The 20428-nt window shown below is 37.2% G+C and overlaps 1 protein-coding gene across 2 annotated transcripts in view; it reads right to left on the bottom strand.

Moving 5' to 3' along the window:
• Positions 1-20428, bottom strand: part of LOC143039924 (syntaxin-7-like) — a 216983-nt gene that overhangs the window by 144487 nt on the left and 52068 nt on the right. The window lies entirely within an intron of this gene.

Raw genomic sequence — 20428 nt, 5'->3', positions numbered from 1 at the left:
CAAAACATCTTTTTCTTACTTTCAAAATTTTCTGTCATACTCTTACCCCATTTCACATCTGCTCTCCTCTTTGCCTCCTTTACCTTTTGCTTTACTTCTCTTTTCTTTTCTTTGTACCTCTCATATGACTCCCTCGTCCTATTTTGTTACCAATCTGTGAACGCTCGCTTCTTCTCTTCTACTACCTTCTTTGTTTCCTCATCCCACCATTCACTACCCTTTCTTCTATTTCCTCCTGTCCTTCTTGTTCCATACACCATCTTTGCACTTTGTGACTCCCTCCGTGAACCATCCCCATTCCTCCTCCACACCTACCTCTACTCTATCCTTCACTCCCTCCCACTCCTCCTTCAGCTTCTTCTTGTACTCCTTCTCTTTTTCCTTTTCATTTAAAGAGTTCAAGCACCTCCCTACCTTTTGTCCCTTTCCTCTTCCTCCATCTATCCTCCACTCTCAACTTACCTTCCACCAAAAAATGATCTGATATTCCCCCACCCTCTCCTCTTAGCACATGCACATCCTTAACTCTTACTATCATAATCCTATTTACCACTACATAGTCCATTAATGCTCTATCTACCACCCTTCCCTCCACCACCCTCTCCCATGTGTACTTATGCTTGACTTTCTTCCGAAACACTGTATTTACTATCATCAACTCTCTTTCTAGACACATTTCCACCATCAACTCTCCCCTACGATTCTTTCCTGGAACTCCACATTTCCCAACCACTCCATCAATTGGATCAATACCCCGTCTGGGGTATTGGCTGCATGTTATTGTGGCAAAGTGGCATGCAATTGATACTTTAGGGTCTATATGGGGCACCCCTACAGACCAGAGCCACACATCATTTTGGCTGTGGTAGAGGAAAACTCTGTTCATTGAGAAATGATGACACTTTTATACTAAGACTGTCCCTCCGTTATGCTGTCCCCCAACCCCTTGTTACTGTCCTGTAGAATTTCTCTGAATATTCATTTCCTTTTTCGCCTACCTTCCCTGTGGTGGGGGAAAAGAATACTGCCACCAAGTATTTCCACTTGGATCGTAAGAGGCAAGAAGAAAGGGATGGGGATTAGGACTAGGCATCCTTCTCCTTGTAGCCCCATAGCGGACATTCCTAAAAGAAAAAGCAAAGGCATAAGAGGGTCTGGGAGTTTTCCAACCAGCACCCTAAGGTTTGGGTCTTTTAATGTGCGTGGATGTGGTACAGATGAGAGTAAAAGGGAAGAGATAGGTAGTATGTTTGTGAGAAGAAAGATGGATGTGTTGGCTTTGAGTGAAACTAAGCTGAAAGGGAAGGGCGAGTGTAAGTTTGGGAGTGTAAGTGGGAGGTTATCAGGAGTGAAGAGAGGGCGAGGGAGGGAAGGAGTGGCTTTACTAGTAAGTGAAGATATATGTAAACATGTAGTGGAGTGGAAGGAGGTTTCCTCAAGGATAATGTGGATAAAGGTGAAACTGGGAAAGATGTGGGTTTTTGTAAGTACAGGTAAACGTCGACTTACGATGGCATTAGGTTTCGATAGAGCCATCGTAAGACGATCTCATCGTAAGTCGATCCCCACTCTGTTCCGTGGTCACTGTACCTAGCCTACCTGTATATTAACCACCAGAGATACTGAATATAGCCTATTAAACATGTACAGTAGTTTATTTAATTAATTTTATCCTTTTTACCATATTCAAACACTATAATATGTATTTTCAGTACGGACTTAAATCTCGCGGGCAGCAGCCAATGCCAGCCGTACGACGTGACGTAATAATACTCGCATCATAAAATATAGGCACCGCTTATATCGATCGTTCTCTCTTTCACCCGCGAATTTTGAAAACCACAGAGAATGAATCATTTGAGAGAATGTAAAAACACAGGGGCGACTACAATAAATATAATCAAGACGCCTACGTGTGCGGCACCGTATGGAAGGGGTTAAATTATCATATCGTTGTCGTTGTCGTCGTCATCGTAAAGTCGAACAATCGTAAGTCGCGGCCATCGTAAGTCGACGTTTACCTGTATATATGGGCCTAGCAGTGAGAAGAGTGTAGAAAAAAGGGAGGCTTTTTGGATAGATTTAAATGAGTGCATAGAGGATTTAGGGAGAAATATCAATGTAATAGTACTGGGAGACCTTAATGCTAGGGTAGGAAATGATGTATAGATACCAGAGAGAAAAGGAGAAGGAAATAGCTCAGGAAATTTTGAAAGAAATACAGGATGAAGGGCAAAGTTTTTAAAAAGAAATCGACAAAATCCACATGATAGGCAAATATTCAAAAGAAAAACAACTTAGACCTCTGAAAATAAAACTAAGAACTCAAATGATAGCCGAGGAGGTATTATCAAAAGCGGTTCAATTGGCAAACAGTGAGAAATTCAAACATATATGGATAAAAAAGTAAATGAGTGATGAGGAAAAAGAGAAAGACAGATCTCTCAGAATTTAAACCAATGATAGCAATGAGAAAAGAACAGAGACAAAAAAAAAAAAAAATGGGGACCAAAACTGTACCGCATAGTCAATGATGGGTCTATCGCTAGATAGAGTTTAATAATTACCTCTACACTTCTATTCATTACCGTCCTAACAATGAAACCTAATACAGGTAGTTCTCGATATATGCGACTTCGATATATGCGAATTCGCGTATATGCGATTCAAGAATTTGCACCACTTTCCAATTTGTGCGGGGATATATTCGAAGATATGCGATTTGACCTAAAAAAAAAAAATAAATAAATAAAAATAGTCGCGGCCGATTATTTTTTTCAAAATACCTATTATATATTTGAAGTTGGTGCGCATAAAGCCGTGTGGTAACACTGGCTGCATCAGCTAGGTAGAGCTGGCATCACTGCGGCGTTATCACAACAACAACACCGGCAGCTGTACAGACGGCATCGTCTTAGGCATCCTTCCTGTTTCATAGGCCAAACCATTGTCTTTCTGCAGGTAATTAAGCTTTTTTGATACACAAATTAATTATTTTTTTCACAAACAAATTAATTTTTGATACTTATTACTGCCCCAATTAATTTCGTCAATTTTCACTCTCTGCAAGAATTATCGTTTATTCTCCGCACTGGATAAACTCTAAGCAGTAAGCCTGCCTGTGTATCTCCAGAGCACATCAACAGTCAGTTTAAGCGTAGCAAGCAGTCTGAAATGTGAATTGTAAACAGACTGATTTTTCAAACAGCTGAAGAAAATATGCTTGGCGAAATAAGTGATGTTTACGGTAGCGTCTTTTCCCGAGGTTAATACTTACATGTCAGAGTGTTAATGTTGCAGAATACCATTGCCTTGTGCTAAAATGTATGTAAACATATATGAGATGCAGTATGTAAGCCCTTTGCCAAAATAAAATATGTAGAAAAAAAAAAAAAATCAATCCGAGTTGAGAACGTATCCCCCTTTTTCCCATAGGTTCAATAGTTCGATATATGCAAATTCGTTATATGCGGGGGGTCCGCGGAATGGAACCCCCGCATATAACGAGAACTACCTGTACTCTATTAGCTTTATTTCTGGCGCTAATGCACTGCTTCCTGGTTTTAAGGTCTGGACTCACCAGAACTCCCAAGTCCCTCTTACACTCAGATTTTTCTAAAAAACTGTTATCTAAGCTGTATCTATTTTCTGGGTTGTGTAGCCCTACATTTAACATGCTACACTTAGAGATATTGAAGTTCATTTGCTATTTCACTGACCATGTTAACAATTTGTTAAGATCATCCTGCAGAATCTCTGCGTCATCTCCTGACCTAATTAGGCGTCCTATTATAGTGTTGTCCACAAACATGCTAACATCACTATTTATCCCATCGTCTAAGTCGTTTATGTACATAATGCACAACAAGGGACCCAAAACCGAGCCCTGGGGGACCCTGCTAGTAACATTGCCCCACCTAGATTTTATTCTATTTATGGTGACCCCCTATTTTCTGTTACTAATCCAAGCTCTAATCCATTCTAACACTTTTTCTCCTATGCCATGGGCTTTGATTTTATTTAGTAGTCTCTGGTGTGGTACCTTGTTGAACGCTTTGCTAAAGTCAAGGTAAATAACATAGTAATTATCATTGTTATCTGATATACCAAAGGCTTTTCCCCCTTACAAAGGAGGTAGCCAAAAAGAAAAAGGCATAAAAACCATTCCCACCCACTCCATCCCTAATACATTCCACTCCCCTCCACCCTCCGCATTTCCTATAATAAAATTGCTTAAAATCCATGTACATGTCAAATCCATCTTACATGTCAAATTATTATATTTTCATCTTTTTTAATATTAAACTTGCTGTGGTCAGTGAATGGTAGCAGTGCAGAGCATCTGTTGCAAGAAATGCCTGTAGATTGTCATTAATTCATTCTATACTAGCATCCACATGCACACGTGCATACATTAGCTACATGATGTCAGATCTTGGTGGTAGTAGCAAGCTTCAGCAGGACCCTTATTGTGTGATCTGACCCGTGATCAAGTTGGATTGACCTGAGCGTCAACCACCAAGAACACCTGCATTTTCAACCAGCAAATTCAACCATATAAATGATATTAGTTATCATAACTCATCACTTCTTGTAAATATAAATTATATAGAGTTGAAATAAATGCTGAGTGTCCATACTCAGTCCCATATTATATATGAATGTAAATAATCGGACAGAAACGAGAAAAAAGAAGAAAGCAAGAAGGAAGGAATTAAACGAAAGAAGAGCAGGGTAGAAAGAGAGAAGGATAGAGAAAATATATATGTATCGTAGCAGATATGAAACTCATGTTCTTTAATACACATCATGTCTGTGGCCACGAACATGACCTGGACAATGAACAGCCAAAGCATTACAACTTCACCATGAAAACTGGGAAAGAATATACAAATAGGAAACAACAGCAGAAGAGAAATGGAATATTTTGACAACAATTTATAAAAAAAAAAAAAAAAAAAAAAAAAAAAAAAAAAAAAAAAAAAAAAAAAAAAAAAAAAAAAAAAAAAAAAGTGGAAAAGTATGTCCCAAGACAAAAGCAAGAAAAAGAATATGTAAAGTGCTGGTACAACAAAAGTTGTAGGGAGTTAAAAGACAAAAGAGATAAAGCTTAGACCAAATTGAAGAAAGACAAAAGACCTGAAAAATGGAAAAAATATACTTGTTATAGAAATGAATATGTACAAGTGTGCAGAGAGGAAAAGAAAAACATGAAAAAGATGTCATAGATAAATGTAAAGATCAACCAAAACTATTTTACAGATTTGTAAACAACAAACTGAAAAACAAACAAGAATTAGAGAAATTAAGACAAGGAGTTGAATACACAGAGGAAATAGAAATGGCAGAAATTATGAACAAGCATTTTAAATCGGTGTTTACAAGGGAGAACATACAACCTGGAGAGATCGAATGGGAAGAGAAAGTCCCCCCTATGAAACAAATAGAAGTAACAAAGAATCAAATAATGAAACACTTGACTAATCTTGATGTCAGAAAATTGCATGGACCAGATGAAATAGCAAACTGGATTTTGAAAGAATGCAGGAATGAACTGGCAGACAAAATACAAAGCATAATAAACAGTTCCTTGAAAGAAGGAAAAGTTCCAAAAGATTGGAAAAAAGCAAATATAGTACCTATATATAAAGGGGGAAATAAAGAAGACCCTACCAACTATAGACCAGTCTCTCTAACAAGTACAATAGCAAAAATTTGTGAAAGAATTATTGAAAGTAGATGGGTAAAGTATTTAGAAAAAAATGTGCTAAATCCAAGGCAATTTCGATTCAGACAAGGATGATCATGTGTCACCAATTTAATATGTTTCTATTCAAGGCTAATAGATATAATACAAGAAAGAGATGGATGAGCTGATTGTGCATTTCTAGACCTAAAAAAGGCTTTTGACAAAGTACCACATAAGAAGTTGCTTAAGAAATTAGAAACTGAAGGAGGAATACAGGGCAAACTGCTTAAATAGATGAAAGACTTTTTGCAAGAAAGAAAAATGAGAGTAGTGATAAGAGACAAACACTCAAATTGGGATGAAGTAATAAGTGCTGTTCCACAAGGAACAGTTCTGGCCCCAATAATGTTTGCTATATATTTTAATGATATGGATGAAGAAATTGAAAGTTATATGAGCTTCTTTCCAGATGATACAAAACTGTTAAAAAAAAATGAAAAATTAAGAAGATTATGAGTCACTACAGAGTGATCTCAATAAAGTATGGGAATGGAGTAGGAAGTGGGAGATGGAGTTCAATACTAGGAAGTGTTGTATAATGGAATTTGGAAAAAGCAAAAAAAGAATAATAGGATCATATAAATTGGGAGAAGAAGGAATAAAAAAAGTAGAAAAGGAGAAGGACCTGGGAGTCATTATCATGAATGTCACCTGAGAAACATAAACAAGATTTTTGGAGAAACTTATAATTTAATAAGAACAATCAAAATGGCATTTACATACCTGGATGAAGAAATTGTGAAGAAAATACTAATCACTTTGATAAGACCAAGATTGGAATATGCAGCAATGATGTGGTCACCTAGTACAAAAAATGTATAACAAAACTTGAAAGTATACAAAGAGCAATTACAAAATTGGCACCAACACTCTCAAAACTATCATATGAAGACAGACTAGCAAAACTTGAGCTACAGACACTAGAGCAAAGAAGAGAGAGAGGAGATTTGATAACTATTTACAGAATCATGAAAGGCATAGAAATTATTGATAGAGAGGATCTAATAAAATGGGATGATAGAAATACAAGAGGACACGAAAAGAAAATCAAGAAAGACAGTTATAGAAGAGATCTGAAAAAGAACAGCTTTCCTCACAGAGTAATAGCCATTTGGAACAAGTTGGATGAGAAAGTGGTGTGTGCAAAAACAATACATGAATTTAAAAACTGTTTAGATAAAATGAGATATGAAGACAGGACACCACGAGCATAGCTCCCCTTCCCGTAAAATATAACTAGGTAAATACACACACACACACGTCGGTTGAGGTGACAGCGAAGTTGGGACTCCGGAGTTATCCAAGAATTTCGAGGATCACAAGGAAGTACCTGTGTTGTATTTACAGGGAAGGGGAAAGCTCGTGGTGTAGTGGGAAGGTGAGTAAAAAGGAGAAGGGTAGGGATTACTGAGGGAAATGGAAGGAAATGAGGAAGGGGAGGACTTGGTTCAGGCAGGCAGATGTCATGTAAACAACAAAACGCTGCATCATTGCAAGACTGTCGTAACTCAAATTTCGTGATTTTTCAGGAGCATTTTAAAGTATCTAAGTCCTATAACTTTAATGATTTTACCCTAAGCAACAAAACTTACCATCTTGATTAGGTAAATAGGGTTCCACTTGACATACGACTTTATTACCAAAAGACGCAGAATTATTTGGCATTCTTATAAACCATTGTAACTCTATACTTGAATTTTATGAGTTACGACAGTCTTGCAATGATGCAGCAAAAAAAGGTCCAGATAATTTCAGTGACGAAGAAGGGATTAGCAAAAATGTAAAGAGTAGAAATATAGATAAGAGCAGCACAATGGAAAGTGAAGATAATAATTTCCAAGGTTTTAATGAGGGGGTGGAAGCCAACCCTCCCCGATTAGCAAGCCTAGAAGAAAAACTTGAGAAAATTGTCAAACATTGGGAGGATAGGTTCGGTGAACTCACAAAGATCACGCAGAGTTGAAAAATTGGAAGAGTTAGAGAAGGTAAACCAAAAACTAACTAAAGAAATAGAAGTATTAAAAAGAGAGTTAAAAGAAGTAAAAGATGAGAATGAGGAATTAGAGAATAACAAAGAGAATAAACAGTCCATAGCAAAAGAAGCACAGGGTTGGAAAAAAAATCCAAGAGAACTGCAAAATTGCATTCAATGACATAGTAAAACAACAAATAAAAGAACAAACTGAAGATACAGTCATCAAAGTGATGAGACAGAAGGAGAATATAGTAAGAGACTTAGCAGATAAAAAGAAATGTATAATTATATTAGGAATGGTACAGAAGTATAATCTAAATAGAACCACAAGAATCAAAGAGGAAAAAGAAAAAGTAAGCAGTTTACTAGAATTAGTTCAGGAAGATGAACCTGAAATCATGAAACAAATTGAAGAAATGTATAGGCTCGGGAAATATAGTACAGATAAGACCAGACCAATTAAGATTAAATTCAGGTCACAAACAACAGCAGAGAATATCTTAGCAAAAACAGGGAAACTAGCAATCAGTGAACAATACAAAAAGGTATGGATAAAAAGAGAAATGAATAAAGAGGAAAGAGAAGAGGAAAAAATGAAAAGACAAGAAGCTAAGGAAAAAATGAGAACAGAACAGAGTCAGAAAAAGAGAAATTCTATTGGAGAGTAGTGAATATGAAAGTGAGGAAATGGAACATACCAGAGAAAAACAAAAGGGAAACAGAAAATACAATGGAAGTAGCAGAAAATTAAGAGTGTCTTACACAAATATAGATGGATTAATAACAGGACTGAATGAACTGAATGATTATTTGAAGGAAAAAAAAAAAAAAAAAAAAAAAAAAAAGGACATAATGGGAATTGTAGAGACAAAATTAAAAGGTCCACTACCACCCAACAGTGTAGGACATGATGCATATAATTATTGAAATTCAGGGGGGGGAAAGAGATTCAAGCATAGACTTAGAAGAGACACACAGAATCGGTCGCTACTCTAAAGATAGAAATTGACCTCTAAAGATAAAATTAAGGTCACAGATGGTAGTAGAAGACATCTTTGAAAAAGTAGGCAATTTGGCAAAGAGTGAAAAGTACAATAAGATATGGATAAAAAGAGAAATGAGTACTGAGGAATTAGAAAAAGAAAAGTCACTAAGAAAAGAAGCAAAGGAAAAAACTTGTTGAGAACGGAGACAGAATGCAAAGAATTCCATTGGAGAGTAATCGACATGAGATTGAAACAGTGGCACATCAAAACAAAAAAACCAAGGACAGAAAAGATAATGGAGAAGGAAGAAAATTAAAAGTGGCCTATACTAACATTGACGGACTAATTTCAGGTCTGAACGAACTCAATGATTATCTGTTAGAAGAAAAACCAGACATAATGGGAATTGTAGAGACTTAACTAAGAGGTGAAATACCATCTATTGATATTGGACAAGGACTATACAATTACTGGATAAGAAACAGGGACAAAAAGCAGGGAGGGGGAATCATGTTCTTGGCCAAGAAAGACCTAAACGTGACAAAAATTGCAGAGGGAAAAGGTAATGTCGAACTGATCATGATAAAAGTCGAAGGCAAGAATATGAAAAGTAGAAAGTTTGTGGTGACCTATGTGCCCCCAAGAATGAATGCATGGAAAGAAAACGAACACACAAAAATGCTAGAAGATACAAGAAAATCACTAAATGAGATACTAATGGGTAAGGGTAATCTAGTAATTATGGGAGACTTCAATTGCAAAGAAATTTGTTGGGACAACATGACAGTACGAGGAGATGACGTGTGGGGCAATGTACTGCTAGACATGACCATGGAGTACACAATGACCCAGTGGGTCAGTGAAAACACAAGATACAGAAACAATGAAGAGCCATCAAAACTAGATTTAATATTTACAAGACACCAATTGGAAAGAGTGACCATGTACTCATCAAAACTGTACTAATGGAAGAAATAGAGATGAAGAGGAGCGAAAAGCATAGGAAAGGAAGATTGATGTACAACAAAACAGACTTTGCAAAACTAAAGACGATCTTCCAGAATGCAAACTGGGAAAAATTCTATATGGAAGAGACAACAGTGGAAGAGAAATGGAACATACTGTTGGATAATTACAATGAGGGGGTAAACAGGCATGTACCAAGACAAAAGTGAGAGAGTACATTAAATGTTGGTTCAACAAAAGATGCAGTGAGGCAAAAGACAGAAGGGACAAAGCTTGGAAAAGGTGGAGAAAAGACAAAAAACAAAGCAAATGGCAAATTTATATAAACTATAGAAATGAGTATGTTAATGTGAGAAGAGAGGAGAAAAGGAACCATGAGAAGGATATTATAGATAAATGCAAAGATCAGCCCAAGCTATTCTACCGGTATGTAAATGGTAAACTTAAAACCAAACAGGAACTAGTGAAACCACGCCAAGGAAATATAGAATACACAGAAGAGTTAGAGATGGCTGAAATCATGAACAACCACTTTAAATCTGTCTTCACCAGAGAGAAAATACAAAATTGTGACATAGATAATAACAAACATTCTCCCCACATGAGTGAATTTACATCACAAAAAGAAATATCAGAACATCTATCAAAATTGGACGTCAGAAAATCACATGGCCCGGATGGAATTGCAAATTGGATTCTAAAAGAATGCAAAGAAGAGCTAACGGACAAAATACACATCATAATAAATAGCTCACTCAAGGAAGGAAAGATACCTAATGACTGGAAAAATGCTAACATTGTACCAATATATAAAGGAGGAAACAAGGAAGAACCCACCAACTATAGACCAGTATCACTAACAAGCACTATAGCCAAAATTTGTGAGAAAATCATCAAGAATAGATGGGTAAAACACCTGGAAGATAACAACATATTCAACCCAAGACAATTCGGGTTCAGACAAGGTAGATCATGCACCACAAACTTGATATGCTTCTACTCAAGACTAATAGACATAGTGCAAGAAAGAAACGGATGGGCTGATTGTGCATTCCTAGACTTGCAAAAAGCATTTTACAAAGTACCACACAGAAAACTACTAAAAAAACTGGAACACATAGGAGGAATACGAGGGAACCAACTAAAATGGATGGAGGACTTCCTGACTGGAAGAAAGATGAGAGTAGTACTCAGAGAAAAATATTCAGATTGGAAAGAGGTGATCAGTGGAGTACCGCAAGGATCTGTACTGGCTCCAATAATGTTTGCTATCTATATGAATGATATGGATGAGGGCGTGAACTGTTACATGAGCTTCTTTGCTGATGACGCCAAACTATTAAGGAAAGTAGAAACTGATAAGGACTGTGAAGCACTGCAAGAAGATCTGAATAGGGTATGGAACTGGAGTCAGAAATGGAAAGTGGATTTTAATACTAAGAAGTGTAGCATAATGGAGTTTGGAAAAAGCAAAAACAGAATATCAAGAAAATATACAATTGGAACCAAGGAAGTAAAGAAAGTAGGATCCGAAAAAGACTTGGGAGTTATTATCACAAACGACTTGTCCTATGATACACAGATTAACAAAATTGTCGGGGAGACTTACAACTCGCTAAGATCAATAAAAGTGGCTTTTGCTTACCTGGACAAAGACATGATAAAAAAAATATTGGTTACATTGATAAGGCCTAGACTAGAGTATGCAGCGACATTGTGGTCCCCCAGTACCAAAAAGAACATAAAGAAAATAGAAAGAATCCAAAGAGCAGCTACAAAAATGGCACCTGCACTTGCAAACCTATCATACGAGGAGAGATTGGCTAAACTGGAGCTACCGACACTGGAGCAAAGAAGAGAGGAGACCTACTGACCATCTACAGAATCATGAAAGGCAGAGATACTTGATAGAGAAGAATTACTAAACTGGGACAAGAGAAACACAAGAGGACATGGAAGGAAATTAAGAAAACATAGCTATAGAAGAGAACTGAAGAAAAACAGTTTTCCACATAGAGTTTTAGACACTTGGAACAAACTGGATAATGAAATAGTAAGCGCAAAAACCATTCACGAGTTTAAAAGCAAACTAGACACTGAGAGATACAATGGCGGGACAACACGAGCATAGCTCCCCTTCCCGCAAAATACAACTAGGTAAATACAACTAGGTAAATATGGAAAGAATAGAGATCATCATGATCGAAGTGGAAGACAATGATAAGAAGAGCAGAAAGTTTGTAATAAATTATGTACCTCCAAAAACAGCATTGTGGGAAGAGAGTGAACATAAAAGTATGTTAGAAGACACAAGGATAACATTAAATAAGATAATGGAAGATGGAGGAAGAATAGTTATGATGGGTGACTTTAATTGCAAAGAAGTCTGCTGGGAAGAGATGACAGTAAAGGGTGGAGACGACTCATGGGGAAATGTTCTACTCGAGATGATTATTGACCATACAATGATACAATGGATTCAAGAGAACACTAGGTATAGAAATGAAGAACCATCGAGACTAGACCTAATAATCACATCAGAACATGAAATAATGGAAAGATTAAATATAAGACAACAATAGGTAAAAGTGACCACATATTGACTGAAATGGAACTAAATGAGGAAAAATTCATGAAAAGAAATGAACAATATAGAAAAGGAAGAATGATGTATGAAAAAACAAATTTTGATAAAATAAGAGAATTCTTTCAAAAAGAAAACTGGGAAAGAATATACAAAGAGGAAACAACAGCAGAAGAGAAATGGAATATTTTGACAAAAATTTATAAAAAAAAAAAAGGAGTGGAAAAGTATGTCCCAAGACAAAAGCAAGAAAAAGAATATGTAAAGTGCTGGTACAACAAAAGTTGTAGGAAGTTAAAAGACAAAAGAGATAAAGCTTGGACCAAAAACAAAAGAAATACAAAAGGCCTGAAAAATGGAAAATATATACTTGTTATAGAAATGAATATGTACAAGTGTGCAGAGAGGAAAAGAGAAAACATGAAAAAGATGTCATAGATAAATGTAAAGATCAACCAAAACTATTTTACAGATTTGTAAACAACAAACTGAAAAACAAACAAGAATTAGAGAAATTAAGACAAGGAGGAGTTGAATACACAGAGGAAATAGAAATGGCAGAAATTATGAACAAGCATTTTAAATCGGTGTTTACAAGGGAGAACATACAACCTGGAGAGATCGAATGGGAAGAGAAAGTCCCCCCTATGAAACAAATAGAAGTAACAAAGAATCAAATAATGAAACACTTGACTAATCTTGATGTCAGAAAATCGCATGGACCAGATGAAATAGCAAACTGGATTTTGAAAGAATGCAGGAATGAACTGGCAGACAAAATACATAGCATAATAAACAGTTCCTTGAAAGATGGAAAAGTTCCAAAAGATTGGAAAAAAGCAAATATAGTACCTATATATAAAGGGGAAGAGGGGAATGTCTGTTGAGGACGGACGGGAGAGGACAGAAGACAGGGGTGAATGGAGAATGGTTGTATATGGAAGATGTTGTGATGCATGAGGTGGAATGGACGGGGGGATGGGGGGTGAGGTAGTGTGTGTGAGCAAAATTTTGACGCAGCCCGAAGGGATTTCTCCCCGTCCTCTCCTTTATATGGGGGGACGGAGAGGGGGGGTCGCCGATTTAATGAAGCGGCCTTGCTGTGGATGTGCTGTGTCTTGCGACACTGCTTCTGACCCAGGGCAGTGGACAGGGTGCAGGGATGACCCGTCATCTAGGAGTTGCTAAGATGGGAGGGAGGGTGGAGTGGTGTGGAGTGTTTTCGGGGATGGAATGGGTGGGAATGATTTTATGCCTTTTCCTTTTTGGCTACCTCCCTAGTAAGGAGGAAAAAGCCTTGGTATATGTATGTATGTATATAAAGGGGGAAATAAAGAAGACCCGACCAACTATCGACTAGTCTCTCTAACAAGTACAATAGCAAAAATTTGTGAAAGAATTATCGAAAGTAGATGGGTAAAGTATTTAGAAAAAAATGTGCTAAATCCAAGGCAATTTCGATTCAGACAAGGATGATCATGCGTCACCAATTTAATACGTTTCTATTCAAGGCTAATAGATATAATACAAGAAAGAGATGGATGGGCTGATTGTGCATTTCTAGACCTAAAAAAGGCTTTTGACAAAGTACCACATAAGAAGTTGCTTAAGAAATTAGAAACTGAAGGTGGAATACAGGGCAAACTGCTTAAATAGATGGAAGACTTTTTGCAAGAAAGAAAAATGAGAGTAGTGATAAGAGACAAACACTCAAATTGGGATGAAGTAATAAGTGCTGTTCCACAAGGAACAGTTCTGGCCCCAATAATGTTTGCTATATATATTAATGGTATGGATGAAGAAATTAAAATTTATATGAGCTTCTTTGCAGATGATACAAAACTGTTAAAAAAAAAGTGAACAATGAAGAAGATTGTGAGCCACTACAGAGTGATCTCAATAAAGTATGGGAATGGAGTAGGAAGTGGGAGATGGAGTTCAATACTAAGAAGTGTAGTATAATGGAATTTGGAAGAAGAAAAAAAAAAATAGGATCATATAAATTGGGAGAAGAAGGAATAAAAAAAAGTAGAAAATGAGAAGGACCTGGAAGTCATTATTATGAATGTCATCTGAGAAACATATTAACAAGATTTTTGGAGAAACTTACAATTTAATAAGAACAATCAAAGTGGCATTTACATACCTGGATGAAGAAATGGTGAAGAAAATACTAATCACTTTGATAAGACCAAGATTGGAATATGCAGCAATGATGTGGTCACCAAGTACAAAAAAATGTATAACAAAACTTGAAAGAATACAAAGAGCAATTACAAAATTGGCACCAACTCTCTCAAAATTATCATATGAAGAGAGACTAGTAAAACTTGAGCTACAGACATAAGAGCAAAGAAGAGAGAGAGATTTGATAACTATTTACCGAATCATGAAAGGCATAGAAATTACTGATAGAGAGGATCTGAGAAAATGGGATGATAGAAATACAAGAGGACACGGAAAGTAAATCAAGAAAGACAGCTATAGAAGAGATCCAGGACAGCATTCCTCACAGAGTAATAGCCATTTGGAACAAGTTAGATGAGAAAGTAGTGTGTGCAAAAACAATACATGAATTTAAAAACCATTTAGATATAATATACGTCAAGTATTCAGATCATAATACTGATGCTTAGAGAAGATGGTGAAGCCTTTCTGTAAGTTTTATTTGTCGATGAATTGCCGATTTTTTGTTGTGCTCTGCTGTACCATACTTGCACTGAGCATCCTTACCACACCCACTGAGTCATACTTTGATACATACAAGATTTTTTTTTCTGGGGAACTTCAAGAAATTTTACACGGATTAGAGAAGTGGTTCACAACGTTGGGTCCCTATGGGAGCCATGACAAGAATTTTGGAATATATATATATATATATATATATATATGTGTGTGTGTGCGTGTGTGTATTTACCTAGTTGTATTTTATGGGAAGGGGAGCTATGCTCGTGGTGTCCCGTCTTCGTATCTCATTTTATCTATCTCATTTTATCTAAACTATTTTTGAATTCATGTATTGTTTTTGCACACACTACTTTCTCATCTAACTTGTTCCAACTGTCTATTACTCTGTGAGGAAAGCTGTTCTTTTTCAGATCTCTTCTATAGCTGTCCTTCTTGATTTCCTTTCCATGTCCTCTTGTATTTCTATCATCCCATTTTATTAGATCCTCTCTATCAATAATTTCTACGCCTTTCATGATTCTATAGTTATCAAATCTCCTCTCTCTCTTCTTTGCTCTAGTGTCTGTGGCTCAAGTTTTGCTAGTGTCTCTTCATATGATAGTTTTGAGAGTGTTGGTGCCAATTTTGTAATTGCTCTTTGTATTCTTTCAAGTTTTTTTTATACATTTTTTTGTACTTGGTGACCACATTGTTGCTGCATATTCCAATCTTGGTCTTATTTTCTTCACCATTTCTTCATCCAGGTATGTAAATGCCACTTTTATTGTTCTTATTAAATTATAAATTTCACCAAAAATCTTATTCATTTGTTTCTCAGGTGACATATTATTCATAACAATGACTCCCAGGTCCTTCTCATTTTCATATGTGTATGTATATGTATCTATATATATATATATATATATATATATACATATATATATATATCTTTCCTCAAATATCTATATATGTATATATATAAATATATAAATATTTATATATATATATATATATATATATATATACACACACATATATATATATATACAGGTAAACGTCGACTTACGATGGCATTAGGTTTCGATAGAGCCATCGTAAGACGATTTCATCGTAAGTCGATCTCCAATTTGTGTATCACTCTGTTCCGTGGTCACTGTACCTAGCCTACCTGTATATTAACCACCAGAGATACTGAATATAGCCTATTAAACATGTACAGTAGTTTATTTAATTATTTTTATCCTTTTTACCATATTCAAACACTATAATATGTATTTTCAGTACGGGACTTAATTCTCGCGGGCAGCAGCCAATGCCAGCCGTACGACGTGACGTAATAATACTCGCATCATAAAATATAGTCACCGCTTATATCGATCGTTCTCTCTTTCACCCGCGAATTTTGAAAACCACAGAGAATGGGATTCAGGGCACATTTGAGAGAATGTAAAAACACAGGGGCGACTACAATAAATATAATCAAGACGCCGATATGGCAGCGTCGCGAATCCACTTGCTCCTCATGACGCCTACGTGTGCGGCACCGTATGGAAGGGGTTAAATTATCATATCGTCGTCGTCGTCATCGTAAAGTCGAACAATCGTAAGTCGCGGCCATCGTAAGTCGACGTTTACCTGTATATATATATATATGTATATATCACTTTCCTGGAAGAAGATAATCATGACGGTCTGTCAGTTTTGTAATAAATGATTTTATTTATTTTTTTATTTAATAATTTTTTTAGTGAGGTGGGATTTGGGAGCAAAAAATGGATGAAAGTTACATGAATGGAGGGAGGAAAGCCTTAAAACCACTAGATTAGAGTGACCTTAGCGTGTGTGGGTGGGAAGTATAACTATATTAATTAAACTTTTGATCATAACCCAGTCTTAATGTATCATTTTTAACACATTTTTTTATGTAACTCTAAGTCATTTAATTGAGTATACAAGAAACCCTGGATGCAAATACTGTAGTATTCTACTCGGAATTTCATTTTGGGTTTTATTCGCAAACGACACTAGCAACTTGGAAAAAAAAAAAAAAAAAAAAGACTTTTGAAACAGAGGTTCTGAGTAGCGGAATGTGTCTACCTTTGTTATATGTGAATTTGTTATTATTTACTATTTACCTGTTTGTTTACTATTTAACTATACCTATGCATTTATTTTACTTATTATTATTTACTTTATTATATTCTTTATTTATTAATTTATCATTATTATTTTTTTTTTTGCATCCGACATTGATATGGATCAAAAGGTCTCCTGTCGGCATGCTCTGCCTTTGTAATCCTTTGTAATAAATAAAGTATATTGTTGGCAGCTACCATCATTTGAATTTTAAGTGTAAAATATATTGTTGGCAACTGTCACTATTTTCTTTGTCACCTCTGCTGATGGAAAGAGCAGTCATGGAGGTGATGCAATAAAGACAAGAAGCCATGAATAGTTCATCTCCAACAGCTCCAACTAATGTAGAACAACTCAGTTCTACACAATGCCTACCTGTCCATTCTGTCATATGCCTTCCCTAAATCTATAATGAAAAAAAAAAAAAACAATAAATAATACATACATACATACATATACCAAAGGCTTTTTCCCCCTTACATGGGGGGTAGCCAAAAAGAAAAAGGCATAGAAATCACTCCCACCCATTTCATTTCCCATATATTCCACTCCCCTCCACCCTCCTCCCTCCCTCTTATCTTGGCACCTCCTAGATGACGGGTCATCCCTGCATCCTGTCCACTACCCTGGGTCAGAAGCAGTGTCGCAAGACACAGCACATCCACAGCAAGGCCGCTTCTCTCTCCTTTTAGCATCGTTCTGTGGGTTTAGTCAAATTGCCAGATATCTCCATATCAAGCTGCCAGATATCTCCATAGATATTAATTGCAGTAAAAAAAAAAAAAACTGGCTATCGAAATTTTGACTTATTTCAAATGTTTTTCATGCAATGGGGTTGCCAGAGGTTGCCAGAGGTTGCCAAAAATTTACCTATTTTATTTTGTATTTTTACTAGTCTTTCTTCACTCATTCTTTCCATGTGTCCAAACACATCCTAATAACAAGCAGCCAATACCCCAGAGGGGGACGGAGAGGGGGGGGTCGCCGATTAAATGAAGCGGCCTTGCTGTGGATGTGCTGTGTCTTGCGACACTGCTTCTGACCCAGGGCGGTGGGCAGGGTGCAGGGATGACCCGTCATCCAGGAGGTGCTCAGATGAGAGGGAGGGTGGGAGGGGTGTGGAGTGTATTTAGGGATGAAATGGGTGGGAGTGTTTTTATGCCTTTCCCTTTTTGGCTACCTCCCTTGTAAGGGGGAAAAAGCCTTGGTATATGTATGTATGTATTTTGTATATAAGAAAAGAAATGGAACTGAGCTCTAATATTTGGTTTGAGTGTTACCACCATCATGGAGAACCTTTTGAAATGTTTACCTAAAATTCATTCATTTTCCAGAATTTTTCGAGTTTTCGCGGCCGGGGCTCCTTTAACAGCTTTCCTCCTATCCCATATATCTGCAGTACCTCCCACAGTGTCTTCCTGTCTACCCTGTCATAAGCCTTTTCCAGATCCATAAAAGCCCAAAATACATCCTTACCTTTTCCTATAGCTTTCTAACATATCTGCCTTACCACAAAAAACTGATCTTCACATCCCCTACCTGTCCTAAAACCACACTGTTCCTCACCAATTACTCCCGCTGTTCCTCTCCTAATCCTCTCAATCTAGACCCTCCCATAAGCCTTCCCAACTACACTCAACAAGCTGATCCCTCTGTAACTACTACACTCACACTTGTCCCCCTTTCCTTTGTAAAGCTGAACTATACAGGCACTCCTCCAGTCCTCCAGCATTCTACCCTCTCTTAAACAAACATTAAATAACCTCACCAGCCAGTCCACCATAACTATACCTCCTTTCTTCAGACATTCTGCATGGCATCCATCCAACCCAGGTGCCTTACCTGCTCTCAGCATCTTAACAGCTGCTTTCACTTCATCCTTCCTTGTTTCTCCTCCATTTTCCTCACTCATCACTCTCATTTTCTTAGTGCATCCCACTGCAACTACCTTTCCCTCCCTATCATCCTTCACATTCAGCAAATCCCTAAAATACTCTGCCCACCTTCCTCTCACTGGCTTCTCTTCCATCATCATCTCTCCATCTGTACCTTTTCTTCTCTACTTGATTCGCCTCCTCTTCCTCTTTCAACTTCCTTCCAAAACATCTTTTTATTACTTTCAAAATTTTCTGTCATACTCTTTCCCCACTTCACATCTGCTCTCCTCTTAGCTTCCTTTATCTTATGCTTAACTTCCTTTCTCTTTACTTTGTACCTCTCATATGATTCCCTCGTCCTAATTTGTAGCCACTCTATGAATGCCTGCTTCTTCTCTTTTACACCCTTCTTTGCTTCCTCATCCCACCACTCACTAACCTTCCTTCTATTTCCTCCTGCCCTCCTTGTTCCACACACCATCCTTGCACATCTTATGACTCCCTCCTTGAACCATCCCCATTCCTCCTCCACTCCTAGTTCTACTCTATCCTTTACTCTCTCCCACTCTTCTCTCAACTTCTTCTTATATTCATTCTCCTTTTTTTCCTCATTTAAGCAGTTCACTCTAAGTACCTCCCTACCTTCTGCCCTTTTCCTCTTTCTCCACCTATTCTCCACTCTCAATTTACCTTCCACCAGGAAATGATCTGATATTCCCCCACTCTCTTCCCTTAGAACATGTACATCCTTAACTCTTCCTACCATACTCCTGGTCACCACTATATAGTCCATTAATGCTCTATCTGCCACCCTTCCATCCACCACCCTCTCCCATGTGTACTTATGCTCAACTTTCTTCTTAAACACTGTATTTGCTATCATCAACCCTTTTTCAAGACACATCTCCACCATTAATTCTCCACTAAGATTTTTACCTGGAACTCCATACTTCCCAATCACTCCGTCAATATATTCACTTACTACCCTAGCATTTAGGTCCCCCAATAGAACTACATTGACATTTCTCCCTAATCCCTCTATGCACTCATTTATATCTACCCAAAAAGCCTCCCTTTCCTATATGCTCTTTTCACTACCAGGCCCATTTGTACTTACAAAAACCCACATCTCCTTTCCCAGCTTCACCTTCATCCACATCAACCTTGATGACACCTCCTTCCAATCCACTACATGCTTACTTATCTCTTCACTTACTAGTATAGCCACCCCTTCTCTCCCTCGTCCCCTCTTCACTCCTGAGTACCTCCCAGCTACACTCACAAACTCACAGTTGCCCTTTCCTTCCATTTTAGTTTCACTCAAAGCCAGTACATCCATCTTTCTTCTCACAAACATACTGCCTATCTCTTCCCTTTTACTCTCATCTGTACCACATCCATGCATATTAAAACTCAAACCTTAGGGTACTGGTTGGAAAGCTCCCAGACCCTCTTATGCCTTTACTTTCTTTTTTAGAAATATCCCCT

The sequence above is a fragment of the Oratosquilla oratoria genome, chromosome 27 (assembly GCF_046742065.1).
Source record: "Oratosquilla oratoria isolate Oo_2021 chromosome 27, ASM4674206v1, whole genome shotgun sequence".
NCBI lineage: Eukaryota > Metazoa > Arthropoda > Malacostraca > Stomatopoda > Squillidae > Oratosquilla > Oratosquilla oratoria.
The sequence above is the reverse complement of the archived record's forward strand: the minus strand, read 5'-3'. Positions and strand labels throughout refer to the sequence as shown.